This window comes from Loxodonta africana, chromosome 3, assembly GCF_030014295.1.
Source record: "Loxodonta africana isolate mLoxAfr1 chromosome 3, mLoxAfr1.hap2, whole genome shotgun sequence".
NCBI classification, from domain to species: domain Eukaryota; kingdom Metazoa; phylum Chordata; class Mammalia; order Proboscidea; family Elephantidae; genus Loxodonta; species Loxodonta africana.
In genome coordinates, this window is record NC_087344.1 from 61,036,092 (window position 1) to 61,043,268 (window position 7,177).

Below are 7,177 nucleotides of genomic sequence, written 5' to 3' on the forward strand. Positions count from 1 at the left end.
AAGGCGACATCCCTCAAATCCAAGCGGTGGGTCTCAGTCTGTTCCCTTTGCTTTGGCGGGGTGACCCCACTGTGGTTTGAGAGGGTGCTGGAGATGAGGAGTGGGCCGGCTCCCCACAGCTTCCCCCTGGGTCTGTCCTTGGGAATAAATATGTTTCCTGATCCCGTGGCCCAGGGTCTCAGCCCCCTGTGACTAATGCTTAGTCACACACCACTGGGGGGCGGGGGGGATTGGTGCTATTTTTTTGTACCTAAAAATATTTGGTTTCCTATATTTGGGGCATTATTTTGATCCAGCTCAGCCTATTGCTTAAGTCAGAGCTTCTCCAACTTGAACATGCACACGAATCACCTGGGGACCTTGTTAAAACGCAGGCTCATATTCAGTAGATCTGGAGTGCAGCCAGAGATCCTGGGTTTCTAACGAGCTCCTGGGAGAGGCTGATGCCGCCGGACCTTGCGCTGCACTTTGAACAGCAAGGCCTTGGTTAATGGCCAGCCCTTTGGGGTCGGTCTTCTATTTCCGTCCCTGGAGTGGCGGCTGCTCCAGAGTGGAGTAGACGGGCTCAGGTGTTGGGATGACAGCTTCAGGTACCTTGGCTGCAGAGGGACCTATCTCGAATCAAGTCCGTCTGTCACCTGGGCAGCGGATCCCTCTCCTCCAAGACAGTCAGGGGTTTGACAAGGCAGGAGCAGCTTGCTGGTGGCTCAGAACAGTGCTATCTAGTGGAACTTCCTGGGATGATGGAAACGTTCTACGTATGCACTGTCAAGAAGGCAGCCACTAGCTATTACCGCAAATCGCGGATTCGAGCCACCTGCTGCAAAGTCAATACTGAGACAGGAGCAGGTAAGTAGTAAGAGGGCTTTATTGAATACCGGTATTCAAGAGATAGAGGGGGTTAAAATTTCTCCCAAATTCTGCCTACCCTAAAGGGTTGATGAGAGGGTTTTATATGGGGAAGATCAGGGTTATCTAATGTTTTAAGCACGTAGTCCGCATATGGTCTTATACGTCACAAAACAATTATAAAAAAACTTTATTAAACTAAAGACATGACTGTCAGACATCCGGACTCTAATCAGTATATTTGTAACAGGCTGAAAAACTCACAAAAGAATCTCTCGGCTAGTGGAACTGTTTTGTCAAGTCTACTGTGGCTGAGATAGGGAGTAAGAAAGAAAGTTGTAGATTAAAAATGTCAGAGAGCCTTCCTGTCTGTTTTGTAGGCTAAGGCCATTTCTCAAGAGAACAAAAAAAGAAGAAAGACCAAGGCCACGGGAGCTGAGATAGCTCCACACCCCTTTGGAAGAGACTGGTGCAGCTGGTGCAATAAAAAAATGTTTAGAAATTACTTAGAGCATCTTTTATTGCGTTAGTCATGTCGAGCTCTCAATCACCTATTTCGAATAGGGGAAAACATGTTATAAGGTATTAGGGTGTGTGTTACGTTTTAAGAGTGGCACAGGCGATATTTTGAACAGAGCCTGCACCGTTTTCCAAGGCCTATAGGTTAATCACAGCTTCTACAGCTATTCTAAAACAAGTGAGAAAATATATTCTCTTTAATATCAAAACACTAAAGAAAATGCATTTTCGCTACTTCACTAGCCACACATGGCTGTCGAGCACCTGAAATGAAGTACGACCAAGAAACTAAACTTTTTATTTTATTTCATTTTAATTTAAATAGCCAATGGATGAATCTTGAAAATATTATTATGGTGAGCAAATTAAGTCAGTCATAAAAAGACAAATACTATAATGATCTCACTTGAAATAAACAAATATATAAAAACCAAAGATTATATACGTGGTTACCGGGGTGAAAGGGGTTGAGAGGAAGAGGGAAAGGGGGAGTTTTTGTCCGGAGGGCACTGAGTTTATGTTAATGGTGGTGGAATATTTTAGAAAAGGATAGCAATAATGGTGGCACAAGGAGCCCTGGTGGTACAGTGGTTAAGTGCTCAACTGCTAACTGAAATGCTGGCAGTTAGAACCCACCAGATGCTCTGTGGGAGAAAGATGTGGCGATCTGCGTCCGTAAATATTACAGCCTAGGACTTTTTTTTTAGGAAACCCTATAGGGCCGTTCTGCTGTCCTGTAGGGTGGCCGTGAGTCAGAATTGACTCGACGACAAAAGGCTAATGGTAGCCCAAGATGAAAAATATAATTAACGTCACTGAATTGTAAACATGGAAGTTGAGGTGGTGGGGAATGTTCTGGTGTATATTTTCACCACAATTAAAAAAAATTTTTTTTAAGTGATTTAAATAGCTGTATGTGGTTAGTAGACAGCCATTTTGGACAGTGCAGGCAAAGGAATGTAGAAAGCAAGCCCACTGCTCACTCCCCCCATCCCCCTAGGACCCTGTACCACCACCTGCATCTTTACAAAAAGAATCTTAGCACAAAACATATTGTTTGGGGACTTGAGGATTCCCTTGAACGCAGCTGGTTATTTTAATACTTGTTCCAGCATCTGTGATCTTTGCAAACCCTTCCGGTTTGTATTGTTTGTCCCATTCACGGTTTATTCGCAAATTGGCCTGCACTGGCCGAAGCTGGAGGTAGACAGGCAGAGTGGCATGACGGGACGGGACCATCCCAGACTTTGAAACCAGACAGCCTGGTTTCAGCTCCTCCCTGCCCTTTCCCCAGGCTGTGTGACCTTGAGCAAGCCCCTTAAACTCTCTGAGCCTCTGCTTCTCCCTCCGTGTAATGGGAGGGTTGTTTCAAGGATCAGTCAAGCTCCCAGGTGTAGGAACTCAATCATAGCAGCAATGATTGTTATTGCTGTTACGTGATCACTCTTTGTAAACTATAAAACCCGGCATAAATGGGAGGAAAAACACTACCGTCAAAAATTCTTCATTTTAAACAAAATGCTCGGAAACTTTCAGGAAACGGCATCAACCAGGCCCAGGAGACGGGCCAAACTCTCAAAGCAATAAATCTGAACATTTTCTGCTTTTCGCACTGAGCAAGCATTTTTGTGTTAGCCCTGAAACTACGGAAAGTAGGAAATTGCAACAAAGATTCCTTGACTGTCCAAGGGCTTCCAGGGGCTGGCCTGGTCGTAGGGGTGCTGGACAGGGGTTGAGGGCCAGAGACAATGGTGAGTGCTTTAGGGAGAGGGTGACTGGCCAGGAATCTGGGAGGGAAGTACCTCGGCTTTGGAGCCCCCGTCAAATCCTTCCTACAACTTTGGAAGGGAGGCAGGGCAGGCCAGTGTGGCACCCCCATTTTACAGAGGAGGACACCAAGGCCCAAAGAGGCTTGCCCAGGTGAAACAGCTATTCCCTGGCCTCTAGGCAGCCTCCAGGGAACCCCACAGCGGCCCCCCTGCCTTTCCCCACACCCTTCATCTCCCCTGCCTTAACTTAAAGGACCCCAAATCTAGGGTGACCTTCATCCTGGTTCGCTCATGACAGTTTTGTTTTTAACCTGTTGTTCCAGCAAAATAGTAGTGCCTCTTCACTCTCAAAAATGTTACAATTTGGGCAATAAATTATATGGGCCAGCTGTACCAAGACTCACTTTCACAGATAGGTGAAAACAGTGATAACTGAGACAATTCTCCCAGAAGCCTTCCGTGCTCTGGGGAATGGCAAAACATGTAAATAAACCAGAGATTCTCTTCCTTTGGAAACCAAACGGAAAACTCCTCATGTTCTCACACACTTCCATGCCTTTCCACACCCTGTGCCCCCTGCATGGACTGTTCTTTGCCTGCCCCCCACCCCCCAGATATGCCTACTAAACTCTTCTTCATTCCTCAAAACTGCCCTCAACGTCACCTCCTCCAGGAAGCCTTCCCTGACTCCCCTGCCAACCACCACTCCTTTGGAAGGCCCCAGGACCTGGGGTGAGAAGTTCTGCTTAGGATCAGTGGTTCTCAGAAGGTAAAAACTGGACCAGCAGCATCAGCACCACCTGGGAACTTGTTAGAAATGCACGTTCTCAGGCCCCACCACGGGCCAGCTGACTCGGAAGCTGGGGGGGCAGGTGGGGAGGGAGTCTGTTTAACAAGCGCTTCAGGTGACTGTCACCCACACTGAGGGGTGAGAACTGCTGTGCTGAATTCTCTCCAAGGCCACCACAAGGGCTGGAGCAATTGAGTCCTGTTCCCACCTCCCATGACTCCAGCCACAAGCCACGGGGGCTCCTCAGAATTTCTGCAAGAAGAGAACTGCCCATCTTTGAACTACAGGAATACCTCTCCTCCAAATCTCCCCTCAAAAAACAGAATCATAAAATTCACAAAGAAATCTCCTTGGCCGTAAAAACCGAGGTCAAAGAAACTGAAGTCCAGACTTGTCCTTCTGCCATTTTTGTTCTGCTCAGTCTTGGCCAGAGGGGCTCTTCGGATGTCGTCAGGTCTCCTTAAATGCCGAGGTTCCTGCAGCCCCGGCTGCCTTCCGGCCGTCTCCTGCAGCACTGGATGTGGCCTCTTCACCTTCTCCAATGTCCAAGTGTCTCCACGTCCTGCTTTTCCAGAGTTGGACTGATAGGACATGAAGAATCCCAGTACCAGCCCGAGGGTAGAAAGTATAAGCCAAGCCCAGCCTCTCTGGCTTCTCAGCAAAATGACACCCCCAGAGCCCAGATAATCCAGGCCCACAATGCCTTCACCATCCAGAATGTGAACAGAATGGAGAAAGGAGAAGACGCAGCCTCAGCCACCTCAGGATGTCAGGGGTGTACGTCACGTAGCATCCAAAGGACCACTTCTTCAAGCCTGGAGGGAAATCCCCCTACATGGTGGGCCTCCTTGCAAAGAGTGTGAGTGGCATTAGGGATACTCCTAACTTTTTGCAAAGTTTAGAAAATGTCAGTAGTGGCAGTCCCAGGCCTCAGGACTGCATGGGCCACCTTCTCCTTCAGGCACTGACCCCACACACTGGCAATGCCTAGGGCCCATCTGCACCTGGGTCCTGACACCCTGGTGCTGACTGCAGTGTGGGCTCCGTCTGAGGTCACAGCCTCCACCCCTATCACAAGCTAGGGCCCCACATTTATCACAGACACATTCCTTGCTAGGCCATCAGTTTCTTTTCTCTCTGCATTGCTCTATCCAGCAAGTTCTTGAGGCCGAGGTCTGGGGCTCATTGATTCTGCCCCGGCCGTTGTTCTGGAATCCTCCAGCGTTCGTAATTCAAGTAGTTATTGAGCATCTCATCTAGGCTGGGCAGTGGACAAGGTGCTGAAACTAAAACTGTGAACAACACGGACAAAGTTTCTGCTCCCCTGAGGCTTCCAGGGTAGTGACAGGGAGGGAGGCCAGGGACAGGAGTGCAAACATATCAGCAAGATGAGTGTGGACAGAGGGGAGAGTCATGGAGGCCATGGAGAGGGGACAGATGAGAGTAGCCAGGGGATGACACTGGAGGTAGGGCAGTCAGGGCAGCCCCCAGGAGCTGACATCTCTGATAGACGTGGGGAGAACATTCCAGGCAGAGGGAACAGTGAGTGCGAGCCTCAGAGGTAGGAAAGGACTGGTATGTCTGAGGAAGAGGAAGGAGGCGGGCAGTAATCGAAGACTGAAGGGAATCAGGAGCTCCATCCTGTGGGGCCTCATGAGCTATGGAAAGAGTTTAATTCTAATCCTGGAGCAGCAAGAAGTTATTGTTTTTGGGTGCTGTTGAGTTAATTCTCATAGCAACCCCATGTGACAGAGTAGAACTGCTCCCATTGGGTTTTCTAGGCTGTAATCTTAGCTGCTGGGTGGGTTCAAACCACCAACCTTTCAGTTAGAAGCAGAGCACTTAACCAATGTGCCACCAGGGCTTCAGCAAGAAGGTAGGTAGGGTTTTAAGCAGGGGCAGGAGTTGACCTGCTTCTCACTTCTGAACGTTAGCTCTGACTTCTCAGTGGAGAACCTAGAAATTCTTGTTCCTCCTTGCTTTTGCATCTGTCTCGGTGGAAAACCGCCCTCAGATTCCTAATCAGAAGCTTCTGAAGCCTGTGCCCTCTGGAGGGGAGAGAGGACCAAGTACCTTGGGCCGTCTGTTCTTCCAACACTGCCTCCTGGTGGCTTTTGTTCTTTCCGGCCTTCAGGAGCCCGTGAGACATCAAACGCACCTGAAACATTTCTTCTGCCCCTTCTTCCCGGTATCCGGTATCCGGGAATTCAGCCTCCAGCATCTGCTTCCCTTGGTTTTAGCCTACTTCCTTCAAGCGGATCTGGCTGACCTTTTTAAAAAAAATTGAAGCTGCTTCCTAAAATGGCTCACATGTGCAGAACCAAGGCTGTTTGTGGGTCTAAAGCCTTGTTTTCTTTTCCCTTTAGAACCTACTGGATTTGTGGGAAGTGTGATGTCAGTGAGTTCTGGGTCAGTTAAAAGCAAATATGCTCAAACATATTCTGTCCACCTTCACCACTACCCCTGTGGAAACGGCCTCCCACCGGCCCAGTGTCCTACACAGGCCTGAATTCCACCCACCGTCCACAGTAGGTGCCTTCAGCTTGTCTCATCCTCCATGTACTCCCTCAGGGTCCTCACTCCATACATTCCTCAGGGCTTTTCCCTCTGGCACTCAGGCCCCACCTACAGTAACCATGTGGCCTCCACACCATCCCTGTCCAAAGTTCACCTGGTCACCAAGAGGACCACCCCTGCAGCCCTGACTGCTTCCCCCCATAGCAGCTGTAAGGGAGTATCTCGGACCCCAGCCCTGGGGACAAACAGCTGACCTGCTCTTGCCTCTCCCTCTGTTAAATCTCTCTGGGCACCTGGATCCCTCTAGCTGACAAACAATTAAAATATCTCAGTCGCTTAATCCCATCTATGGGAGCAGTCAGGAACTCACCTGCCTCTTCCTTTATCTTTGTCTCTACACACTCAGCCTCTCTGTTAAGGAAATCCCTCCCTTCCTGCTCAATCAGCATGTCAGCCTGTCTTCTTCCATTTTACTTTCATTTTTCCATGCTCCAATTTTTTAAACCAATCCTGTTTCTCCTTAATTTTACATATATATATATATATATATATATATATGGCTATAACCAAACCTATTGCTGTTGAGTCGATTCCAACTCATAGCAACCCTATAGGACAGAGTAGAACTGCCCCATAGGGTTTCCAAGGAGCAGCTGGTGGATTTGAACTGCCAAGCTTTTGGTGAACAGCCAAGCTCTGGACCATTGCACCACCAGGGCTCCAATATATATAT